This window comes from Sus scrofa, chromosome 17, assembly GCF_054392235.1.
Source record: "Sus scrofa isolate SSC_HxYL_T2T_F1_AM1 chromosome 17, Sscrofa_HxYL_maternal_Yorkshire_Landrace_v2.0, whole genome shotgun sequence".
Taxonomy (NCBI): Eukaryota; Metazoa; Chordata; class Mammalia; order Artiodactyla; family Suidae; genus Sus; species Sus scrofa.
In genome coordinates, this window is record NC_139399.1 from 26,605,129 (window position 1) to 26,631,691 (window position 26,563).

At 42.5% G+C, this 26,563-nt stretch overlaps 1 long non-coding RNA gene across 2 annotated transcripts in view; it reads left to right on the forward strand.

Moving 5' to 3' along the window:
• The first annotated feature begins 11,182 nt into the window (after window positions 1–11,182).
• LOC110257459 (uncharacterized) overlaps window positions 11,183–26,563 on the forward strand; it is a 49,777-nt gene continuing 34,396 nt past the window's right edge. Inside the window, exons 1-2 of one of the 2 annotated variants that reach the window (XR_002340073.2) lie at window positions 11,183–11,320; window positions 12,657–12,763. This is a non-coding gene — a long non-coding RNA (uncharacterized LOC110257459). Of the gene's footprint in view, window positions 11,321–11,726; window positions 11,787–12,656; window positions 12,764–26,563 lie in introns of those variants that run through there. The other variant, XR_002340072.2, reaches the window with a different exon arrangement.

Sequence of the window (26,563 nt, forward strand, 5' to 3'; positions counted from 1 at the left end):
GACTTGCTCAGTGGGTTAAGGATCTGGCGTTGCTGTGAGCTGTGGTGTAGGTCGCAGACGTGGCTCGGATCCCATATTGCTGTGGCTCTGGTGTAGGCCGGTGGCTACAGCTCTAATTAGATCCCTAGCCTGAGAATCTCCATATAGGGCGGGAGCAGCCCTAGAAAAGGCAAAAAGACAATAAATAAATAAATAAATAAATAATGAATACTAGGGGTCAAACGTACAACATTGTAACTATAGTTAACAATACTCCATTATATATTTAAAAGTTGCTAAGGGGGTAAATCTTAAGTGTTCTCAGAACAAACACATGCACACATAGATAAGTATATGAAGTTACGGAGGTGTTAGCTAACCTCTTTGTGGAATCATTTCACAATACATATATTTATGAAATCATCACCTTGTACATCTTAAATGTACACAATGCATGTGTCAATCATATCTCTATAAAACAGATACTGTTATTTTGACCTTCGATTTCCTCAGTCTACAATTAAGAAAAAATAATGAACAATGGTCTTGAAATCCTATTCATTGATTAAGTAAAATGATTATCCAGAGAAAATACTAAGACAGATTTGCAATAACCTGACTGTATAGTCATACGACAAAAATAAGTCAGTGTTGGTTCAAAATCCAGCCACTCTGTTGCTATAATGCATAAAGGTCTATACTTTGCTTGATGTTATTTCTTGCTACCTCTGAAATCTATTGCAACCTTTTAATTATCTTCAGTGTTGTTGGTTCTGCCTAATTATTCTCTACAGGAAGATCAGAAAATACAGATATGAAAACAAAGCTTACTATCACAGTGAACGGGTTGGCGCTGGGCAATGAAAATGCCTGAGAAGTAAGTAGGAGATTTTTTTTTTTTACATTGTCTATATGCAGAATAAAAACCCTACCGTCATAAACATTTCTATATGGACAACTTTGATTATAACAATTCTAATAATAGATTTATAGAGTGTTAAAGAAACAATAATTAATAGATTTTTATATTTCAATTTCTGCTGATGCTTTAGTCCTGATTTTATGAACGCCCCCCCCCCCGAGTTTCTATTTGAATTAATTAATTTATTTTGCTTTTTAGGGCCGCTCCTGAGGCATATGGAAGTTCCCAGGCCAAGGATTGAATTAGAGCTGCAGCTGCTGCTCTATGCCACAGCCACAGCAATGTGCGATCTAAGCCAGCATCTGTGACCTACACCATGGCTTACGGCATGCCGGGTCTTTGACCCACTGAGCAAAGTCAGGGATTAAACCCGCTTCCTCATGGATACAAGTTGTGTTCATTAACCACTAAGCCATGAGAGGAAATCTAGACTTTTTCTTAAAATTAATCTCAGGATTGTTTCTTTTTTCTTTTTTTTTTTTTGGTCTTTTTGTCTTTTCTAGGGCTGCACCTGAGGCATATGGAGGTTCGCAGGCTAGGGGTCTAATCGGAGCTGTTTCTGCCAGCCTACACCAGAGCTATAGCAATGCGGGATCTGAGGCAGGTGTGGAACCTACACCACAGCTCACGGCAACACCAGATCCTTAACCCACTGACCGAGGTCAGGGATCGAACCCACAAAACCTCATGGTTCCTAGTCGGATTCATTAACCTCTGAGCTACAATGGGAACTCCCATTTTCTACTTCTTGATTTGAGTACTAGCTACAGTATATGTAAGCTTTGTAATAAGTCATCTATTTGCTCACTTTGTGCAGATTTGTGCATTTTCTGTGTATACACTATATTCTGATAAAATTTACATTACAAAAAACCCTGAGACTGTTCTAAACATGACTTACACTTCTGAAGTGCTTGCTTATTCTATTCAGCCTAAGTATTTGAGAAAAAAAGACATAATTTGCTTCTGAATTTTTAATCTATCTTTGATCTGACACATCTTAGCTTAGATCCACTCCTTAAAAGATGATGCCAAAAGAAAAATCTTCAGGAACATGCTGAGAAAGAAAAGCAGCATATGGTTCTTAAAGGAGAGCTACAGCTTTCCACTTTTTTTGTTTTTGTTTTTGTTTTGTCTTTTTGCCTTTTCTAGGGCTGCTCCAGCGGCATGTGGAGATTCCCAGGCTAGGCGTCTAATCAGAGCTGTAGCCACCAGCCTACGCCAGAGCCACAGCACCACGGGATCCGAGCCACGTCTGTGACCTACACCACAGCTCACAGCAACACCAGATCCTTAACCCACTGAGCAAGTCCAGGGATTGAACCCGCAACCTCATGGTTCTTTGTCAGAATAGTTAGCCACTGAGCCACGAACGAGAACTCCTACTTTCCACTTTCTAACTTCCTTTCACTAACCTGTTAATGTTCCTGGAGCAAAAGCCAATTAAATAATTGGAGAGTCAAGGATCCTTTCCTTCTCCTGACCAAGGAAAACAGCCAAGGAGTAGAGAGAACCTGAGGGTTTTGAATGCAAAATCAAAAGACCTGAAGGGGAGTACCCACTGTGGTTCAGCGGGTTAATAGCATGACATAGCCTCCTTGAGGCTGCAGCCTCACTCAGTGGGTTAAAGATCCCATCTTGCCACAAGCTGTGGGGTAGGCCAGCAGCTACAGCTTCAATTCAACCCCTAGCCTGGGAATTTCCATATGCCACTGTAAAATGAGATAAAAAGAAAACAAAAAAAGACTTGAAGAGAGGCCATGAGGTTTCTCAAAAGCTACAAGAACAATGGACATATCCGGAACCACCCACCATTAACCGCACTGATATAGATGAGTTTTAAAAAGGAAGAAATAAAAGCTGTAAACTGCTTGGGGGGTGAATCATCATTGCAAATAATTAGCCCATGTGCAAGATGCCATTTCTAGGTGCTCCCAAAGCTTTTTAATATTCCCCTTATTCTTCCTTTCCCTAAAACCCAGCTCCCAATCCAACTAAGTCTCTTTTTATTGCAGGTTCTCCTGGTTGGGGCTCTGAGCCTGGCCCATGAGAAACCAGACAATTTTCATTCCAAATACAGCTTGTCTGTGGGAAGAAATCTGTTAAATGAGCTTTTCCAGAATACACCACTGCTGTTTGCTTGTCTCTTCAGCTTTTCTCAATTGAAGTTCAATCTTTTAAAAAATTTTTCTAGCACCTTGCAGTCTTTAATCCCTTATTCACAGTGCCCAAGCAGAAAAAGCTCTGGAAACCGAAAGTTTCTTTTCAATTTAATGACAAAACCAGAACTCCCATAAAACTGTTTATAATGTCTATTTATCTCTCTTACTGTGAATTTTATGTTTCATGGCAGAGATTTAAATGTGTTTATTACAGGCTGCTGCTTTAGGCCTCCCTGGAGATGTAATGCAATATGCCACGTTTGCACTGCATTACCTTTCTACACTCCAAAAATTTCCAGTTCCAAAGCACATCTGGGATTGTGGAGCTGTAAACAAGAATTCCTCTCCAAGAGGAGAAATGAACCTGTTCAGCTATTAATGAGATTTTAGGTTAAATTTAAACACTAGTGTTATGGCCAGAAGCGTTGTCAAAAATGGAGTGTTTCTCACCAATGACTGTATTAGGTTGAGAGGTTAGAACCAATATCTAACTTGGAAACTTTTTTTTTTTTTTTTTGTCTTTTTAAGGCTGCACCGGTGGCATATACAGGTTCTCAGGCTAGGGGTCAAATCAGAGCTGTAGCTGCTGGCCTATGCCATAGCCACAGCAACATGAGATCAGAGCCAAATCTGTGACCTACACCACAGCTCATGGTAACACTGGATCCTTAACCCACTGAGCAAGGCCAGGGATCAAACACGCATCCTCATGGATGCTAGTCAGATTCATTTCCGCTAGGCCACTTCAGGAACTCCCCAACTTGAAATCTTAAAAAGTCAATTCCAGACTGACTACAGGACTCTGATCCTCATTTATCAGATCTTTTTTCTACAGATAAGATAAGGGGAAAGCTCAATACCTTTGGAGGGAGTCACATGATTAGGAAGAAGAGAGAGTAAAATACAAGCATTACAACAAACTTTTGATGTGCCAGTTTTGAAGTTTCTGAAACAGACGATAAAAACTCAGCTCCCAAAATGCCTTTAGTGGATTTCCTGGAACTCCATATGTCAGAGGGGGGTCAAAACAGAAAAAATTTTTAAGAGATGGTCTTGGTAGAACCCATGTGCCTCCCACTTAAAAGGCTCCTCTACATAATAATAAAGGGATTATGAGGTTTCCCAGACTGAGAAATCTCTGTTTCATTTGTTTAAACTTCAAAGACCATGAACATCAAGCTTAGCCGCACAGGCGCACAGGCCGTGCTTCAGAGAGGAATTTTGTTCCTGCTTCTCCACCTTGGGGCAGCTTTTAGAAAAAAGGTTAATGGTCTGCATCCCACCCCGAGGGATTCAGATTTGTCTGGAGGGCTCCTCAGACACCAGATTTTTTTTTTTTTTTTTTTTTCTTTTCTTTTCAGGGCCGCACCCATGGCATATGGAAGTTCCCAGGCTAGGGGTCAAATCCAAGCTACAGCTACTGGCCTGCCCCACAGTCACAGCAACGCAGGATCTGAGCCAAGTCTGCAACCCACACCATAGCTCACAGCAACACCAGATCCCCGACCCACTGAGAAAGGCCAGGGATCGAACCTGCATCCTCGTGGATACTAGTTGGGTTCATTCCCACTGCACCACAATGGGAGGGAACTCCAGATATCAGAACTGATTTGACTACACAGCCAGAGCTGGGAATCTTGGTTTGAAAGAAGTCTCTTAACATATTGTAAGAAACTTTATACCAATTCCCAAGATATTTTTTGGTATGCTCTTATCATAACCTTGATGAAGCTATTGCAGGGGACATTGTATTAGTTAGTTATCACCATGTAACAAAACCAGGGGTAAGGGCTAGACAGGAGGTAAGAGAGTTTTTGTAGTAATTATGCTAATAAGGATCAAAAAGGAGCATTGTGGATAAAGCAAAAGAATGGGATGATATTGACATTTCATTGATCAGGAAAGTCTTGAATCAGTTCCAGTTGTCAGTCTGGGCACAGGGGCTGCTTAAAGTCCCTAGACTTTCCTGAGAATCAGCTGGTTAGAGACATGAGGAAATACAGCATTCACTTTTGGACCCACACCACAGCAGCCACGAAAGCAGGGCCCTGCTTGGTTACATTCTGGGCCTTATACTCCAGGGTCGGAAAAATTGTGCAACAGGTATTAAAAAGGAAAAAAACGTACTAGGTTATGAAATCAGCTTTGACCGCAATATGAGTTAGGAAGCCAAGAGAAGTGTCCACTGAATGGGCCCCCGAGTTATGATAGTATAGTGCAGCTAGATTTATATTGTAGAAGGAAATTTCAATGGAGTGAGACACCATTGAAATGCTCAAATGTTCATGGCCTTGTATTTAGGCAGTCAAACCCGAAAGGAGTTTAAGGCATGTGTAACTCAGGAAGGACAGGGGACATTTTAACTGACCCACCCTGCAGGGCCCTGCAACGCAACACACCGGGTGGGGGATGATGCCGACCCTGAACAAGGCACACAATGGAATTACTAGATGAATTCTATCGATACACACGAGCTCATATGATTATGTGTTTAATATAAGGTATGAAGAAATGGTATCAGAAGAATCCTCGCTGCTCCCTGCTTACAAAATCAATTACAAACACATAAACGGTGGAGAAAAATGCTTTTAATCAGAATGCTGGCAACTTAGAGAGATGGTGGGCTTAGCGTCCCCTGAAAACCACCTCCAAAGATTCTGCTTGGGCATGAAAGCTTTTTTAAGAGAAAGAGAAGTGATCTCAGTTAATCATTGAGAAGGGGGCAGAGCTGTCGCCATCCCCACTGTGTGTAGACTTGTGTGCAGGTTTGTCACTCCTTGTGACCTTCCTCTAGATTTTATCTTGCTCACACAATTTGGTCACACAGCTTGTTCCAGTGATTACTGAAGGGAAGCCAGGAAAGAGATCTGGTCATCTGTTAATGACTTATTCTTCATTTCTACTTCTTTGATCTACTGAAAGAACCTACAAATTAGGCAAAGATATCGTGTGATTAAAAGATTTTGAGTTCCTGTTGTGGCTCGGCTGTGTCCAAGATGATATGGGTTCAATCCCTGGCCTCGTTCAGTGGGTTAAGGGTCCAGCACGGCTGCAAGCTGCTGGTGTACGTCCCAGATGTGGCTTGGATTGGGCTTTGCTGTGGCTGCAGTTCCAGTTCAACCCCTAACCTGGGGACTTCCATATGCCACAGATGCGGCCATAAAAAGAAAAAAAATAATAAAAATAATAAAAATAAAATATTTGATGGGGAGTTCCCATTGTGGCTCAGTAGAGACAAATCTGACTAGCATCCATAAAGTCGCAGGTTTGATCCCGGGCCTTGCTCAGCGGGTTAAGGATCTGGCATTGCCTTAAACTGTGGTGTAGGTTGCAGACGTGGCTGAGATCTGGCATTGCTATAGCTATTGTGTAGGCCAGCAGCTACAGCTCCAATTTGACCCCTAGCCTGGGAACCTCCATATGCTATGGGTGCAGCCCTTAAAAAAAAAAGATCTGATGTTCCCATCATGGCTCAGCAGATAATGAACCCAACTAGCATCATGAGGACACGGGTTTGATCCCTGTCCTCACTCAGTGGGTTAAGGATCTGGTGTTGCCATGAGCTGTGGTATAGAGCATAGATGTGGCTCGGATCCCATGTTGCTCTGGCTGTGGTTAAGGAGCCAGCATGGATCCACAGCTGTAGCTCCAATTCAACCCCTAGCCTGGGAATTTCCATTAGGCCACATGTGTGGCCCTAAAAATATTAAAAAAAAAAAAAAAAAAAAAAAAAAGATTTGAAAGCTGTGCTTGGGCCAGAGATGACTAGAGAATGGGGCTTTCTGGTCTAAAACTTAGATAAGGTATATAGTTTTGCTAAAATGACAGGAAAAGGGGCTTCCTGCTGAGGACAGATTCCTGTAAAATCCGCCTACAGAAAATTACAGTAAAACCTGTTAATTATGAAAAGGTGAAAGAGGGCCAACAGGGGCAGGATGAAAATCCTGTGGTCTTCTAAGGGAGACTGGTGGAGGCTTTTAGCAAGTACATGAATGTGGATTCCTCCCTTGCTGGAGGGACAGGACCTCTTGGCTATGCATTTCTTCACCAGCAGTATGCAGATGTTCCCAGGCTACAGATCAAACCCCAGCCATAGCTGTAACTCGAGCCACAGCAGTGACAGCAACGAGCTCTTAACAATCAGGCCACCCGGGAACTCCTTGGCTATGAATTTCATAGCCCACTCTGCCCCCAATATCAAGTGCAAAATTCAGAAAGCAGCTGCTGGTTCCCAGCCTCCAAATGGTGACTTCCTCCAATTGGCTTATTTGGATTCCTTTCTTTTTTCTTTTTTCTTTTCTTTTTTAGGGCCACATGTGCAGCATGTGAAAGTTCCCAGGCTCAGGGCTGAATCGGAGCTATAGCTGCTGGCCTACAATACAGCCACAACAATGCCAGATCCAAGCTGGGTCTGCAAACTACACCGCAGCTCATGGCAATACCAGATCCCTAAACCCTCTGAGCAAGGCCAGAGATCCAACCCATATACTCATGGATTCTAGTTGGGTTACCATTGAGCCACAGTGGGATCTCCACGTTTTTCAATGATAAAAATATGGCTGAAAAAAACTGAATGCACCCAGAGAAATATGCAGAAGGCCCAAATGATTGCAGAGGCTTTGCCCTGTTCAGAGATCACTAAAGAGAAGTGACTTTTCTGGGGAATCTGACAGAGCCCTAAGCCCACAGACAGGACCAGTGTACTCTTCATGGATAAAAGGGGCACTAGAGGGAGAATTGTGATCTATGCACACTTTGCAAACAGCAAGGGCATTGGAGGAGGGAATGCCCCAGATGCAGAGAGCGATGGGGCCCCTCGGTCATTGATGGTTTCACAATCAAAAGACTGAAGGGGCCGAGGCCAAAAGTGACTCTGCCTAGAGATATCATCTACGTAACTAACATTGAGCCTCAGGAGGTCATTGGTGTGGTGGGTCACTTGATAGCATTTCTTATAGATACAGGTAAAACTGTTGCTGAAACTAGGTCTCTGTCCACTAGTGCCAAACAGAAATGCAGGGGAAGGAGTTCCTGTGGAAACTGCATCCAACTAGGATGTGGATGCAGTGGAAACGAATCCAAGTGGTGCAGTGGAAATGAATCCAACTAGGAACCATGAGGTTGCAGGGTCGATCCCTGGCCTCACTCAGTGGGTTGAGGATCTAGCGTTGCCGTGAGCTGTGGTGTAGGTCACAGGTGAGGCTCGGATCCTGTGTTGCTGTGGCTGTGGCATAGGCCGGCAGCTACAGCTCCGATTCGACCCCTAGCCTGGGAACCTCCATAAGCTGCAGGTGCAGCCCTAAGAGGACAAAAGACAAAAAAAGAAAAAAAAGAAATGCAGGGGAAGAATTTAGGTCTGAGGAGAAAAAAATAGCTTTTTTTGTTGTTGTTGTTGTTGTTATTGTTGCTATTTCTTGGGCCACTCCCGCGGCATATGGAGGTTCCCAGGCTAGGGGTCGAATTGGAGCTGTAGCCACCAGCCTACACCAGAGCCACAGCAACGCGGGATCCGAGCCGCGTCTGCAACCTACACTACAGCTCACGGCAACGCCGGATCATTAACCCACTGAGCAAGGGCAGGGACCGAACCCGCAACCTCATGGTTCCTAGTCGGATTCGTTAACCACTGCGCCACGACGGGAACTCTTTTTTTGTTGTTGTTGTTGTTGTTGTTGTAAAAATAGCTTTATTCCTTTGCCAGGCAAAGGAGGCCACAGCAGGCTAATGCCCTAAAGACTGCGCCCTCCTTTGGGAGAGAATAGGAGGTGGCTTCACAGTTTGGGGAGTGAAAAATAGGGTCACAGATAAGGATCAGGGTAGATTCGAGCTTCAGTCTTCTTCCAAGTCGGTGTTTAGCGGCCCTGGGACAGGTTCCGGTGGTCCTCCTTCTTTCTGGAATGAAGAAAGCTTCATCAAGTAGTTAATTATCTTTCCTTTGTTTGGGGTTTTGGTTCAGCAGAGGAACTCAAAGATACTATTATGCATATTCCCTGAGGAAGAACCAGGACCTTGCCCTGAGGCTGCACTATTTTTTCTTGACCTGTTCCTCCCTTTTCTAAGCAACCTCTCCCTTCCCTGATTAGCAAGTTTGAACCTGCCCTTTGGAACTCAGGGAAGATCATGGAGGCTGAGTGGGGCTTATTTCCTAAAAATGAGAAATAGGAGTTCCGATTGTGGTGCAGCAGAAACGAATCCGACTAGGAACCATGAGGTTGCAGGTTCGATTCCTGGCCTTGCTCAGTGGGTTAAGGATCCAGCGTTGCCATGAGCTGTGGTGTAGGTCACAGACGCAGCTCGGATCTGGCATTGCTGTGGCTGTGGTGTGGGCCAGTGACTATAACTCCAATTAGACTCCTAGCCTGGGAACCTCCATATACCATGGGTGCAGCCCTAAAAAGACAAAAGACCAAAAAAAAAAAAAAAAAGAAAGAAAGAAATGGAGAAGCACAGAAAGACTTTTGTGCCCAGGAGCCCCTCAGGGCCCTGCTCAGTTTCAGAACATTTTTGGTCTTAACCCGAAGGACCGGAAACCTTAGCAACCCATAAGGAGTATGTAATGGGGGTGTCAGGGAAGAGGCAGGGGGATATTTTCCCGGAACCCTTTTCATGGGATATCCAGGCCATCTGTTTTTACATTCCTTTCTGTTTGTGCCTGATTGTCCCATCCCTTGAATGGCAAGAAACTTATTAACTAAGTTAAGGGCCACTCTGTTTTTGAGGAGCAGGGGAACACCTTCATCACCAAATGACCCTGACAGGAAGTGCAAAGGAGGTTGAATCTGGAGCTGAACTAGAAGCCTTAGTGTTAACAGCAGTTAGATAGCTAGGTATGAGCAGCGAAAGGGGAGCACAGGGCCAGGTGGCAGGAACCGAGTACCATGTAAACAGTGGGGTGCATGGGCATACAAAGAAAAGCTGGGGGAGTTCCTGTTGTGGTGCAGAGGAAACAAATCCAACCAGTATCCATGAGGATATGGGTTCGATCCCTGGCTTCGCCCAGTGGGTTGGGGATCCAGCGTTGCTGTGAGCTGTAGCGCAGGTCATAGACGAAGCTTGAATCCCTCATTGCTGTGGCTGTGCTGTAGGCTAGCAGCTACAGCTCCAATTGGACCCCTAGCCTGGGAACCTCCATATGCCATGGGTGTGGCCCTAAAAAGTTAAAAAAAAAAAAAAAGCAGGAACCTCCAGACTGATAGGAAACCACCTATTTTGGGGTGATAAGTGCCCCAGAGGCAGACAAAGAAAGATGGAAAAGAGTGGGAATCTCCAGCTAACAAATGTAACCTGTTGCTCATTATGCCCTCATTACAATAAAATTAGCCTTGCTAATAAGAAGTACCCATCATGCCCTGACAATTCCAATCCAAGCTAATAAGGACAAAAACCAAATAAGCTAATAAGGACAAATCAAGTAAGGACAAAAATCCCTCCTCCCTCCTCAAAGGTGGACTTGGAATGAAAATCAGAGGAGTTCCCCTTGCGGCTGGGCATGTTCAAAAACCAACATAGTCTCTGCAGGTTCAATGCCTGGCCCCATTCAGTTCAGTGGGTTAAGGATAGGCATTGTCGCAAGCTACAGTATAGGTCACAGAGGCACCTCGGATCCCACATTGCTGTGGCTGTGGAATAGGCTGCCAGCTGTGGTTCCAATTTGACCCCTGGACTGGGAACTTCCATATGCCTCTGGCGTGGCCATACAAACAAAAGGAAAAAAGAGAATCAAGGAACGTGACCCCCAAATCCCTCCTTTCCAGTGAGTATTCCACCTCTTCAATTGTATGTCCTTACAGTGTTACGGCAGCTACCCAGCAGCCCTGCGCTGCAGCATATCAGCTCTGGCGAGAGCCCTGTGGCTGTAGCGTATCAGCTTCAGCAGCTCTGTGGCTGCAGTGGATCAGCTCTTCTACCCGGCGAGAAACCAAGCGAGCACTCGGAGAGATGGAGAATTCAGGCTTATTACGCCGGCGGGCTCAGAGGAGATTTATTATGCCAGTGGGCTCAGAGGAGATTGCTCTCCAGAGTCTGAGCCCCGAAGAAGAGTTTCACAAGGCTTTTACGGGCTACCTCTTCCGGGTCCGTGCTTGGCTAGTTAGACCAGAGTGACGTCAGGCAAGGTAGTAGATGAGGAAACAAGTTTACAGGAGCAGATGTGTGGGGGAGGGGTGGTTGGGGCAGTTGGCTGGACTTTGCTTAGTCATCATGGCCAGGGTCTCTCCTTTCTACATTTTTATTGGGACATTTTCTCCTACAACAGCAGGTGAGCCAAAGAAAATCAAGGCAGCTGCTCACTTCTCTACCCACCTTCCTTTTCTTCACTAATATTTAATAAATATTAAATAGTATATATTAACATAAATATTTCTCACTTAAGTAATCCTCACTTTACTGTCTCAATCTCTGTCTCTTTTCTCATTTCCTTCTGCGATGAGACAAGAACCTTCCCTTCAGAAATATTAGTAGGCCCTGGCGTGAGGAATATGGAGATTCTGACACACAAACACCTCTCCTTTGAACCCAGCCAAAACCCCAGTTCAGACTTGAACGGTGTAGGTGTATTTTTAATTAGAATCCCTCCACTGGACTTAATGAGGCTCAGGTGCTTTGTGTCTCAGCGCAGAAGGAATTCAGCTGGAGACAAGTGATAGGAGAGAAATAGGTTTATTGATAGGACACTTGTGAGAGATGCAAGCAGGAAGGCAAGGAGGCTCTGCCCCCAGGATTAGGTGGGTACATTTTTGAACATGGGGTGTGGGAAAAAAAAACACCTTCTTCCTCATTCTTTGAGTAGATATTAGGCTTAAATCATTAACTCCTCTTTTGTATCAGGTTAGAGAGTATTTGACCCTAGGGGGTCAAGCTAGGACTGTCACTGTGCTAATTCAAATCAGCACAAGGTTTAGGGCCACACCTGCAGTATATGGAGGTTCCCAGGCTAGGAGTCGAATCAGAGCTACAGATGCAGGGCCTACACCGCAGCCACGGCCACCCAGGATCCGGGCCATCGTCTTTGACCTGCACCACAGCTCACAGCAGCAGCAGATCCTTAATTCACTGAGCGAGGCCAGGGATCAAACCTCATGGATACTAGTCAGGTTCATAACCAGCTGAGCCACAATGGGAACTCCCTGATCACCATTATTGCATTTCTTCAGATTGTTTGCTCTTTTAAAACAGTAGCACAAAAAACGAATTAAACATCAGGGAGAGATGATTTCTTGTCTCTGTACAGCATACTCGCTTTAATTTATGCTTGAGTCACAATAAATTGTTTTAATTATAAAAAAAAAAAAACAAATCAGCAGAAGGGTGGTAACATGCTAAAATATGTTGAACCTTCTCAGGTTTCCATATAATTAGGGTGTCCTCCTTTGGAATGTTATCTTTCCCTCTAAATTCCTGTCCTTTAGACCTAAGGGTCATTATCTTGCTGAACTTGAATGCAACTTCATTTTATCCCTCACTTAAATGACCTGAGGCATATCTCATGTTTTTATTTATGATTTTATATTTAAGCAAGGCTGCTTCATTCCATGATGTTCTGATGGCTTTCTTGAGTAATTATTATCCTAACAGTGGTCTCCCAATTTCCCTAGGTTTCCCTCTCTAGCTATGGTCTCCTACTGGGACTAGCTACACCTGCCTGTGAAACTACTCTACCCTATCGCTATCAGTTCCAAGCTTGGCCAAAGATATCCAGCTGGTGAGTATTAAGACCTGGATGGTGGTGGGATGGGGGTGGGGTCCTGGCCTTGAGGAACAAAGTTATCGTAAGAGCGACTTTCCTGTGCCTTTGAGATGCAGATGTTCTACTTGTTCTTCTCCAGGACATCTTATCTCCATCCTCTTTTCTAAAAAGCAAATTTTGGAGTTCCCGTTGTGGTTAATGAATCCCACTAGGAACCATGAGGTTGCGGGTTCGATCCCTGGCCTTGCTCAGTGGGTTAAGGATCCAGCGTTGCTGTGAGCTGTGGCTCAGATCCCGCGTTGCTGTGCCTCTGGCATAGGCTGGCAGCTACAGCTCTGATTTGACCCCTAGCCTGGGAACCTCCATATGCCGCGGGAGCAGCCCAAGAAATGGCAAAAAGACAAAAATAAATAAATAAATAAAAAGCAAATTTAAAAAAAGGGGGTAGGTAATTTTGAACTTGACTTGTCAAGAACAAATAGAAATCCTCATGTCTTTTCAGTTAAAAGGGTTTAGCCATTGAGACAGGTGACTTTGATTTGTTCCATCTGTCAGAAGCCCAATTTGAATCCAACCTCTTATAACTGTGGTTTTACATGATTGTACTTGACTCATGGTTGAAATCTTAGAATGGAAGTTATGAGGTCTATGTGTTTTGTACTTAATCTATATGTGTTGTAGATTATGGTATTGCCAAAATTAATTCATAAAAGTGTTCTATTTAATTGGCTTAAAGGAAATTAAGCATGTACAAATGCTCAGAAATATAAAAGAAATCTGTCAAAATGAATTTCAGGTTCACATGATCTGGGAAATATTCAATACTAAAGCCAAAATCTGGTATTGAAGATGGTTTATGTTTGTTGGTTTGATTAATATACATCAATGTTATGTAAAATACTTTTGCTGTATCTAGGTTTACTGGAGGTTAAATAAACCTTATATCTGTTGCAAATTTGTCAGCAAGGAAAATAAGTAACGAGGTGTGATTTAAAAAAAAAACTTACGGAAAGTAAGACAAGCATTTTCAGTTAAAGTTTGTGGAAAAGTAGATTTAGTTAGTAAATGGATTTTGTTGGGAGTGGGCTGAGGCAAGACTTGGATTTGGTTTTTCTCTGTTAATAGAACAAAGGTTTCAGTTCCCGCTATGGTGCAAGGGTGTCTTGGGAGCACTGGGACACAGGTTCAATCCCTGGCCTGGCAGAATGGGTAAAGGATCCAGCATTGCCACAGCTGCAGCTTAGGTCGAAGCTATGGCTCAGATATGAGAACTCCATCTTCCTCAGGGTGGCCAAAAAAGAAAGAAAAAATAAAAGAGAGAGAGAGAACAAAGTTTTCTTGTAATGTTGCTTTTGATAACAGATTGTGTGAGTTTCATTGTCTTTAAGTGATTTGTATTTGATTTTGAGACCTCTTGTAATTTTCATTAAAGGGTACCTATTATCTCACAGTGACCTGTGATCTTATTTGACCAAGTATTTTGAAACTTTTTGACAAACTTCCCAAATGTCAACTTTTATTTATTTTATGTTGTTTTTTATTTTTTTGTCTTTTGTCTTTTTTTAGAGCCAAACCTGCAGCATATGGAGGTTCCCAGGCTAGGAGTCCAATCGGAGCTGTAGCCGTCAGCCCATGCCACAGCCACAGCAACGTGAGATCCAAGCCTTGTCCGCAACCTACACCATAACTCACAGCAACACCAGATCCTTAACCCATTGATCGAGGCCAGGGATCGAACCTGCATCCTCATGAATGCTAGCCGCATTAGTTAACAACCGAGCCATGACAGGAACTCCCAAATGTCAACTTTTAATGAAATTTATTTTGACGTCCTGAAAACTTAAGAGATGCTCCAGAGGAACTATTTAACTAGTATTATTTGGTTACGTTAAACTACATGGAGAACATTATCACATGAGTGATAACCCTACTTAAAATATGCTGTATGGATGAATGTTATTAATATAGACAACTGAAAAATTATATAAAGTTTTTGAAATGTGGATGTGTCCTGGTGTCATGCTTTTGTTCCAGCTATTACCTTAAAATGTTTATGTCCCAGCAGTAGCCAAGTTTCTTTATTGAAAACATTGTAATAATGTGTTTAATCTGCCTCTTTAAGTCTTCTCACTTATAGACAGTTTGTTGTACTCTAATGTTGTTCCAAAAGTGCTTCTCAATCAAAAAGATTCATGGAGTTCCTGTTGTGGCTGAGTGGAATTGAATCTGACTAGCATCCATGAAAATGCAGGTTTGATCCCTGGCCTCGCTCAGTGGGTTAAGGATCCAGTGTTGCCATGAGTTGTGTAGGTCACAGACACAGCTTGGATCTGGCATTGCTGTGGCTGTGGTGTAGGCCAGTGACTACAGCTCCGATTGGACCCCTAGCCTGGGAACTCTATATGCCATGGGTTAGGCCCTAAAAAGCAAAAATATTACAAACAAACAAAAAAAGATTCATGGGAATACTATGGAAGAAGTTGCCATAGTTCCACATCAAGATGAGGGCTTTGGGAGGATTCCAGGCCATAACTTAAATCAAGGAACTGTCCAGCCCCTGGAGCAGCCATCCAGATGTTTTTACTCCCTGTCAGGCAGAGATTTGGCTGTGTTTGAATCCAGTCTGATTGTGGGGGTTTCAGACAGGGAGGTGTGAGATGTTCCAGTCCATCAGGCATGGAAGCCCTCTGGACAGTGCTGACCCAGCATCTTGGGAGCTCTCTTGATTCAGCTCTTAAGAGTTGTGTTGAGGATTTCCCATCATGGCTCAGTGGTAACTAATGCGAATAGTATCCATAAGAATTCAGGTTTTATTCCTGGCCTCATTTAGTGGGTTAAGGATCCCCCATTGCCACAAGCTATGGTGTAGGTCACAGATGTGGCTTGGATCCTTTGTTGCTATGGCTGTGTTGCAGGCCAACAGCTATAGCTCTGATTTGACCCCTAGACTGGGAACTTCCATATGTCATGGGTGTGGCCCTAAAAAGACAAAAAAAAAAAAAAAAAAAAGAATAAGAAGAAGAATTATGTTGGAAATGAGGCAGGAGATAGATAAGCTCCAGGATAAACATTTACAACAAGCCTCTTGTTGGGATTTCCCTTTGTGGTTTATTGGTAATGAACCCAACTAGTATCCATGAGGATGCTGGTTCAATCCCTGGCCTCACTCATTGGGTTAAGGATCTGGCATTGCCTTGAGCTATGGTGTAGGTCACAGACATGGCTCGGACACTGCATTGCTGTGGCTGTAGCATAGGCTGGTAGTGGTACCTCCAATTTGACCCCTAACCTGAGAACTTCCATATGCCACAAGTTTGGCCCTAAAATGCAGAAAAAAAAAAAAAAAAAAAGAAGAAGAAAAAACAAACCCTAGCCTCTTGTTTATACTTCCTGAGGCAGAAGATAGGTGGGCTCTGGGGTAAACATTTACAATCATCCACCTATCTATATTTCAAGAGGGAAATAGCAGGCACAAGGCAAGTAATTGGCACTTGTCTTCTGTAACCTCATTAAATAATGGTAATGACAGTATCAAAAGAGAGGCTAAGCCCTGCTATAGCAAAAGACCAAGAGGTCACATGCTTCCCATCCTTAGGGTCAGGGAGACCCCAACTACATATGCACAGAGAAACCCTTCTGGGTCAGAAAGGGAGGGGATACTAGACCATAATAAGTCTAGATAACCTTCCCAGCATGCTTTGCTTTGGAATCCATCTTGGCCAAATGATATGCATACATACCAGGGAGGGCCCTGGGTCTGGTCAGGTGTGAGAAATAAGACAAGATAATTGGCCAAGGAAGACAAAAACCCAAAAGAACTGTCCTATGTTAGTGGTTTAAATCACCTCTCTGGCACACTCCTCATTCAGGGGGATCCCACACCCTCACTCCTCCTTCGGGTGTGTATTACTGCTTAGCATCTGCCTTAGATGAATAGACTATTTCTCTGTGTGCTCCCCCACACGTAGTACTGTGTCTCTGATAATAAACCTTGTACCTGCTTTTATAGTCTTTGCTTCCTTGAAACATTCTTGAATTTCAACAGGCAAGAATCAGGACAATTTTGCTTTTAGCCTCTAGCTAGACTAGTGGCTAGGATTCCTGATTTTCATCCAGGCTGCCCAGATTCAATTCCTGAGCAGAAAATTAAGGTCTCATTCCAAGCCATCACTCGCTGCTGTCTTCCAAAATCAGAAGTATATCAAATCCTCAGTTTGGCTGAATGCCAACTGGCCTAGTCTTAAAATAAATAATAGGCTGAAGCCAAATATGCCAACTTACAATGAACTTCTAGGGCAGGTTGTTTTCTTTAAAAATTTGTAGCCTTGGAGCTCCCGTCATGGCGCAGAGGAAATGAATCCCACTAGGAACCCAGAGGTTGCAGGTTCGATCCCTGGCCTCGCTCAGTGAGTTAAGAATCTGGTGTTGGTGTTGGTGTTGCTGTGAGCTGTGGTGCAGGCCACAGCTGCAGCTCTGATTAGCCCCCTAGCCTGGGAACCTCCATATGCTACCAGTGCAGCCCTTAAAAAAAAAAAAAAAAAAAAAAAAACCTTGTAGCCTAAATGGAATTAAACAGCAAAATGAAAATAAATATAGTTTTTGAAGGTGATTTCACTTAATGTCATGAATGATAATAACCTAATAATTCTGCAAAGACTATAAAAAGAGATTTACATATAATCTCTATTAGTCTACCTTCTATTCTTTTTTAAAATTTTAATTTGATGTAATTTTTACTAGAGTATAGTTGATTTACATTGTTCTGTCAGTTTCTGCTCTTCTTGGATATAGTTCCCTGTGCTGTACAGTAGGACCTTATCCATTCTAAATGTAACAGTTTTCATCTACCAACCCCAAATTTCCCATCCACCCATTTCCTCCCCTCTCTCTTGGCAACCACAAGTGTGTTTTCTATGTCTGTGAGTTTGTTTCTGTTTTGTAGATAGGTTCATTTGTGTCATATTTTCTACTTTCCATTCTTATTTAAAACTGTACAAACATTTGTTGGCTCAAGAAGGAAAATGTGTCCTTCCTAAAGTTTTATAGCAGAGGCATTTTTGCTTATTACTTATTGAAACTGCCCCAACTCAGATTGGGACTTGAACCCAGGGGTTGGAACTTGAACACACTGTCTTTTAATTGAAATCTCAGGACTTAATGAAGCTCATGTTCTTTATGTCTCAGCACAGGAGGAATTCAGTGAGAGAAGAAGTGATAGGTAAGAAGTGGATTTATTTAAAGATACACCCTCCGTAGACAGACTACAGTCCATCTCAGTAGGCTTGAGAGTGACCCCAAAATATGGGGTGCTTAGTTTTTATGGGCTGGGTAATTTCATAGGCTAATGAGTGGGAGTAGGATTCCAACTATTTCATGGGAAGGGGCAGGGAATTTCAAAGAATTGGGCCACTGCCTACTTTTTGTCATCTTATGGGTTGTCCTTGGAACAGTCATGGCACCTGTGGATGTATCTCTTAGATACTAATGTATTGCATTTCTTTTTCTTTCTTTCTTTCTTTCTTTCTTTCTTTCTTTCTTTCTTTCTTTCTTTCTTTTTTTTGGTCTTTTTGCCTTTTCTAGGGCCACTCCCATGGCATATGAGGCTCCCAGGCTAGGAGTCTAATTGGAGCTGTAGCTGCCAGCCTACACCAGAGCCACAGCCATGTGGGATCCAAGCCGCATCTGTGACCTACACCACAGCTCATGGCAATGCTGGATCCTTAACCCGCTGAGCAAGGCCAGGGATAGAACCTGCAACCTAATGATTCCTAGTCAGATTCGTTAACCACTGAGCCACAACAAGAACTCCATGTATTGCATTTCTAATGTATAATGAGGCTCAAGGTCTACTAGAAGTTGAATTTTTTTGACATCTCGGGCCTTGTGGGTTCCAACCAGTTTATGTCTTATCCAAAATGGCTAGATCAATCTTTTAAAGGTTGTGTCCTGCCCCAACCCTTACTCACTGAGAATCCAGCTCCCCTCACTGAGAGTCTTGTGCAAAGTCAAAGCTAGTCCACTGATCTCCCTTCTTTCAAGATTAGATGAGGTTAGGCCTGCCAGATTAAATACAGGATTCCCAGTAAAATTTGAATTTCTGATAAACAGATTATTTTTTAGTGTAAGGCTCTCCAGTGCAATGTGTGAGACATCCTTGTATTGTTATTTGCGATGTCTCACATCCTTAGATAAGATTCTGGCTACAAGAAACATGTCCTGAGAGAGTGTCTCTGACATTCATTGTATCTTCCCTTTTTACCATCAAATGGGAGACATCCAGAGGTGAATGATAATTTCCTTAAATTCATATGGCATGGCACAAAAGTCATTTGGGAGTGGCTCCATTTTTTAGTGGAAATGTTTCTAGTCATTAAATCATAACTTTAAAGCTAAGGAAACCTTAGTTCCCATCCCACCTTTACTGAGAACTGGGTGTGAGATTTTGAGCTAATCATTTACCTTATTGCATAGCTCTAGAACACACATCCTTATAAGACATAAGAATTTTTTAAAAAATAGCCCCAGGAAAGAAAAAATGCTGCCAATTAAACAATGGCACAATGCGAAAATACCATTATTTATAAGATGTATCTTTATTTCAGAGATATTAAAATGTGGGGGGAAATGAGTATCTTAGAATGGATAAAATATGGTATTTGGACTTGCGTATTTACATGATGAGAATAACTGTCATTTGCCCTACTGAATACACAGAAGACATTAATAATCAGATCTTATTTCTCTATCTAGCTTTGAATTGCATGATAGGGAATTTTAACTTCCAAGGTAGAATGTTTTCCAATGACTGCACTTGTCAAAGTAGCATAAAAGGAGGTTAAGTTTTCTTACAGTCTTTTTAGGACAAATACTGTATGACTTTACTCATATGAAGTACCTAAAATAGTCAAAATCATAGAAACAGAAAGTAGAAAGGTGATTTTCATGAGCTGGTGGAGGGAGATGGGATAATTATTATTTAGTGGGTATAGATAGAATTTCAGTGTTGCAATATGAAGGAAAAAGTTCTAAAAATCTATTGCACGGAAGTGTGAATATCTTTAATTCTACCAAACCGTATACTTATAAATGGTTAAGATGGTAAATTTAGTGTTGTGTGTGTTTTACCACAATGACAAAATTTCTATAGACTTTTTTCTTTTTCTTTTTTTGGCTGAGCCTGTTGCATGTGGAATTTCTTGAGCCGGAGATCAAATCTGTGCCACAGCAGCAACCCAAACTGCTGCTGTGACAACACTGGATCCTTATCCTACTGCACCACAAGGGAACTCTGTTATAGCCTTTTTTAAAAGGTTCTTTCCTGTGTGGGTCAAAACTAAGTCCTTCTTGGGAATTCCTGTCATGGCCCAATGGTTAACGAATCTGACTAGCATCCATGAGGACATAGGTTTGATCCCTAGCCTTGCTCAGTGGGTTAAGGATCCGGGGTTGCTGTGAGCCATGGTGCAGTTTAGAGACGTGGCTTGGATTTGGTGTTGCTGTGGCTGTGGTGTACCTTGCCTGGGAACCTCCATATGCCACAGGTGCGGCCCTAAAAAGTGAAAAAAAAAAAAAAAAAAAAAAACCCAACCTAAGTCCTTCTTTTGAGGAATTATCTTTATGATTATAATGCATCAGAATCCAATGTTGTTTAAACAGAAAGTAGTTGGATTCATGAGTCTACATATTTATGTTTCCTCTGATCACTCATCTATCCATCCAGTAACCCATGCATCCATCCATCCATTCACCTAATAATCCATCTGACATATATTGAATTTCTGTTCTATGCCAGATACTGGGATAAATTATGAAGGAAACAGATATGGAAAATGTTCCTGTGTTCAAGGAACCAAACCAAGGTGCAAATGTTCCTGCACCAAAATGTTGTGTAGAGATCCTCCTACTTTTTGTATTTAGAATATCTGGAGAATAGTTCATGTCTCTTTTTACATGGAATTTTCATCCTTTCTCCTCATTGATTATTCAAATCCCACCCATCTCTTCAAAGGCAGCTCAAATCCTCCTATTCTATGAGGTCTTTCCTGACTATTGTAAATCTTCCCATTTGACAAACTCTTAGGTTGATTAAATTTCTTAATTTGGTTCCTACTTGGGTATGGGTGTTTTCATGAGAGGAGGTGAGCTCAAGTCCTTCTATGCCACTATCCCCAAACTTGAATTGGGTATTGGATAAGTAAAATATATGATGTGTTTTTTTATATGAGCTAAGCAGAAAAATCAGGTAGAAAAATGGGTGGATATGAATATCTGGGAAAGAGGTGGGTTAAAATTTTATGTAGGGTGGCCAATGAAAATCTTCCTCAAAAGCAGAATTCTGAGTAGTGACCTGAATTAAGTGAGGGGTGAGCCACGTAAGTGTTTGGGAGAATGTCATTCCAAGCAAAGAAAATATTTAGGATAACAGCCCTGAGGTGGGAGTGTGCCTAGTATGCTGGAAGAACAGATAGGAGACCATTGTGGTTGTAATGACATCAACAAGGGGATGAAGTTGGAGAGAGCATGGAACCAGGTCACATAGGGCCTGTAGGTTTTACTAAGAAATTTGGCGTTTACTTTGAATGTGATAGGGTGTCATTGGAGGGTTTGGGGATGAGGATTGACACAATCTTACTTATTGATTTTTTTTTTTCTTAACCTCTTTTTGACAGCATCTCTTTTCCCCCTGAATTAGGAATAGAATGTGAAGGTGGGGCCAAGGGTTGATGCAAGGAGACCAATTAGGGAGCCATTGTGATAATTTAATTAATTAAGAAATAATGATAATGAGGAACCAGAGGTGGCAGTGAGGTAGAGAGAAGTAGATGAATGTGGAATATATTTAAAAATGGAGCTCTTGGAGTTCCTTTCGTGGCTCAGTGATTAACGAACTGGACTAGGATCTGAGAATGTGGATTTTATTCCTGGCCCTGCTCAGTGAGTTTTGAGCTGTGGTGTAGGTCACAGATGCATCTCAGATCCCTCGTGGCTGTGGCTGTGGTGTAGGCACGGATCTTGTGTTATTAGTGCCACACCTAGCCTGGGAACTTCTATATGCCACAGGTGCTGCCCTAAAAAGACAAAAAGAAATGGAGCTCTTTGGATTTGCTGATGGATCAGAAGTGGGATGTACAAGAAAGCCAGGCAAAGATCACACATGGGCACCTAGGAGGGTGAAGCTGCCCTTAACTGAGATTGGGAAGACTGTGGGACAGACATGCAGGATTTGGGGAAAACATTATGAGCTCACTTTTGTACACATTTTATTTGAGAGACAGCTAGGACATGTAAGTGGAGATGTTGACTGGGAAGTTGAATGTAAGAACCTGCGATTCAGAGGAGACAACCAGTTTAGAGTATATAGGTGGTGTTTAAATCCATGATACCGAATGAAACCAGAGAGAATATAAGCAGATAAGAGGACAGATCCAGGGCCTGAGCCCTGGAGATTTGTCTGTAATTATCTCCATCAGAGCAGAACACTGACCTGTCAGGATGGAGTGCTGCCCAAGCCTTCATGATCCTTCAATCTTAAGACAGGATAGGAAATTCTCTGGGGTGGAAATTACAAATGTTCGCTGGATATCTTTGGCATTAAGGAGAAAAAGGAAAAGAGAGTACTTTGATGTAAAAATAGAGATCTCTCTGAGCATGCTGTGATAACCTCTAAGCTGTCTATAGCTCATGAAGTGAGTACCACATATATAAACTTCTCATTTAAGACAAGTAAGAATAGGAGTTCCTGTTGTAGCTCAGCGATAACAAACCCAACTAGCATCCATGAGGATGCCAGTTTGATCCCTGACCCCGATCAGTGGGTTAAAGGTCTGGTGTTGCTGTGAGCTGTAGGTTACAGATAAGGCTCGGTTTCATGTTGCTGTGGCAGTTGTATAGACCAGTGGCTGCAGCTCCAATCAGACCCCTAGCCTGGGAACTTCCATATGCCACAGGTGAGGCCCTAAAAAGAAAACAACAACAACAAAAGACAAGTGAGAATAAGACAAATAGAATAAGCCATTTGGTACCTGAAGAAGAATCACAAGGTATGACTGTCTGACACTAATTCTGTGATACTAAGTGGGTGTCCTACAATTAAATAATGATACTAACTACCCAGAATTAGTTCAGACCCCACAGGTTAAAGACTCCACAAGACTGACCCCATTTCAGACGCAAACCACAAATGGGGTCCCCAAGACATCTGCACTTCTCAATATTCAGGAGTCCCGTGACCCTTTCCGGTGTTATAATTTGCTAGAATAATTTACAGAACTCAGGGAAATACTACACTTACTGTTTTCTATTACGAGTACAGATCTGAAAAATGGAGAGAAGCAGAGGGGAAGGTCAGAAGATAAGGCAAAAAAATTAAAAAAAAGAAAAAAAAAAGAACTTGGAGTTCCCATCGTGGTGCAGTGGTTAACGAATCTGACTAGGAACCATGAGGTCGCGGGTTCGAACCCTGGCCTTGCTCAGTGTGTTAATGATCCGGCGTTGGTGTGAGCTGTGGTGTAGGTTGCAGACGCTGCTCGAATCCAGCGTTTCTGTGGCTCTGGTGTAGGCCGGTGGCTATAGCTCCGATTAGACTCCTAGCCTGGGAACCTCCATATGCCTCCAGAGCGGCCCTAGAAAAGGCAAAAAGACAAAAAAAAAAAAAAAAAAAAAAAGATAAGGCAAAGCTTCGATGCTGTCTCCTCATGGAATCCAGGCGTGTCAGCATTTTAGCACATCAATGTATTCATTCACCAATCAAGAAGCTCCACTGAGCCTTTGTGCCATAGTTGATTTTTTGTGTAAACTTGATTGGGCCGCTAGCTGCCCAGATTAAGCATTATTTCCGGGTGCGTGTGTGATATGTTTCTTGATAAGATGACATTGGTCTTCTCCTTCTGTTGGACTAGGGCTTGAACTGGAACTATATCATTGACTCTCCTGAGTTTCCAGTTTGTTAACTGCAGATCTTGAATTTCTCAGCTTCCGTAATAATGTGAGGCAAGTCCTCACAGAAAATTTTCTTTATATATAAAACTGGCAATCTCTCTCTCTCGAGACCCTTGAATAACATAGGTGTGAACCATACTGTCCACTCATATATGGATTTTTTTCTAAATACTAAATGCTATACTATTTGCAGTTGGTTGAATCTGCACATGCAAAATGGTGGATGTGGAGGAATGACTATAAAGTTACATGTATGAATTTTCTCCTGCACAGGGGTTGACGTCCAAACTCCCTCATTGTTAAGGGTCAAATGTATATCTTACCAGTTCTGTTTCTTTGGGGACCCCAGACTGATACAATCAGTGCCCAGAGATTTTTATTGGGGTTTTATTACTTGGTCATGATTGATTAAATCATTGGCATAAGGTTGAACTCAATCTCCAGCCCCCTTTCCTCCCAGGAGATCAGGGTGTTGCAAAATTCCAAACTTCAAGTCATGCAGTTGGTTTTACCGATGACCAGCCCCCATCCTGAACTAACTAGCGTCCCACTAAGAGTCACCTTCTTGACATAACAAGGACATTCTTTATTATTTTTTTAAAGATTTTTATTATTTTTGATTATAGTTGATTTACAATGTTCTGTCAATTTGCTGTACAGCAAAGTGACCCAGTCATATATGCATTATATATATATATATATATACACACACACATATATATTCTTTTTCTCACATTATCCTCCATCACTTTCCATCACAAGTGACTAGATACAGTTCCCTGTGCTATATAGGAGGATCTCATTGCGAAGGACTTTTTTTTTTTTGTCTTTTTAGGGCCACACCTATGGCATATGGAAGTTCCCAGGCCTTGGATTGAATCAGACCTACAGCTGCTGGCCTTACACCACAGACACAGCAACACGGGAGCTGAGCTGTGTCTGTGACCTACACCACAGCTCAGGGCAATGCTAGATCCTTAACCCAGGATTGAACCTGCATCCTCATGGATACTAGTTGGGCTCATTACCACTGAGGCATGACGGGAACTCTGCTAGGACATTCTTATACAGGAAATTCTGAGTTTTTGAGGCTGTGTGTCAGTAACTGGGGACAAAGATGTGATATATTCTCCTTTATACCACAATGTGGCCACTATATTTTCCAAAATGGCTGGGCTGCAATTCTATTGCCCACCTCACATACTTACTCTCCTTCTATTTTTTTAAAATTTTTTTCCTCTTTTTTTTAGGGCTGCACTCACAGCATATGTAAGTTCCCAGGCTAGGGGTTGAATCGGAACTATAGCTGCCGGCCTACAACACAGCTACAGCAGTGCAGGATCCAATCCATGTCTGTGACTTACACCGCAGCTCACGGCAATGCTGGATCCTTAGCCCACTGAGTGGTGCCAGGGATAGAACCTGCAACCTCATGGATACTAGCCAGGTTTGTTAACCACTGAGCCACAGTGGGAACTCCTGCTTACTCTCCTCCTAAAGGGGCATGGCAACTATGTTTCCTCCCCTTACATCTAAATGTGCTTGTGACTACAGTGACAGTGATGCTAAGTGACTTCTGAAGTTGGTTGATAAGAGGCAATGCAATTTTTACCTGGTTTCTCTTGGGACACTTGCTCTTGGGACACTTGCTCTAGAAACACAGTCGCCATATTGTGAGAAAGCCCAGGCTCTGTGGAGTAGCATATGTAGGAGTTCTGGCTGATAGATAGGTTCTGCTGAGGTCCCAGCAGACAGCAGTATCCATCACTAGACATGTTAGTGAGGAGGACTTCAGGAGGTCTCTGGCCCTAGCCATCTGCCTGCAAACACATGAGAGACTCCAGATTGAGAAATGTGCTGCTGAGCCCAGGGAACCCCAAAACCATGAGAGACAATAATAACAATAACAGATGAAGGAGTTCCTGTTGTGGCACAACAGAAACAAATCTGACTGGTATCCATGAGGATGCAGGTTTGATCTCTGGCCTCACTCAATGGGTCAGGGATCTGGTGTTGCCATGAGCTGTGGTGTAGGTCGCAGATGTGGCTCGGATCCTGTGTTGCTGTGGCTGTGGCGTAGGCTGGCAGCTGCAGCTCCAATCCAACCTCTCACCTGGGAACTTCCATATGCTGCAGGTGTGGCCCTAAAAAGCCAAAACAGAACAAAACAATAACAAACGACTGTTGTACCACAAAGTATGTGGTGGTTGCTTTTGCAGCCATAGATAATTGAATGATAGTTTGCTGCTGGATGCCAGCAATTTGCTATTTTTTAATCTTGGGAATAAAATCTAGATGAATGCATCAACAAAATGAATGTGACGAAGGAGAATTGCAGGCCTGGACTCCACTCCTGATGGAGCTCTCTCATTAGCTCCCTGTAGGATCTTGGATAAACCCTGACATGTTTTTGGCTCTGGTTTCTCATCTGTTAAAAGATGGGGCTGATGTAGATGAGTAGAAGATACTGTCCAGCCAAGTTTCCTAGTTTCTTCTTTCTCCTATATTAAACTTCCATAGTTATATTTGTCTTCCACAATAGATAACAATGAAAGATTGATTCATTTCAACATTTTACATTACAGTTAAAGGAGAAAAAAGGTCTCAGCCTACAGAGTGATAAATCTTCATTATTGATTTTCATGAAGAAAGAGTAAGTTCTCAGCAATTAAACTCGAAGCCAAGATTTGAGTAAATTGGCTTGAAATATTCTAAACTGATCAGGAAGCACCTTTCACAGAGAATATGTTGTCAATGCTTTTTTAAACGTTCCTCTTTGGGTTTTTAATTTTTTTTTAATTTCTATTTTTTTGTTTTTTAGGGCCACATCCACAGTAAATGGAGGTTCCCAGGCTAGGGGTTGAATCAGCTGTAGCC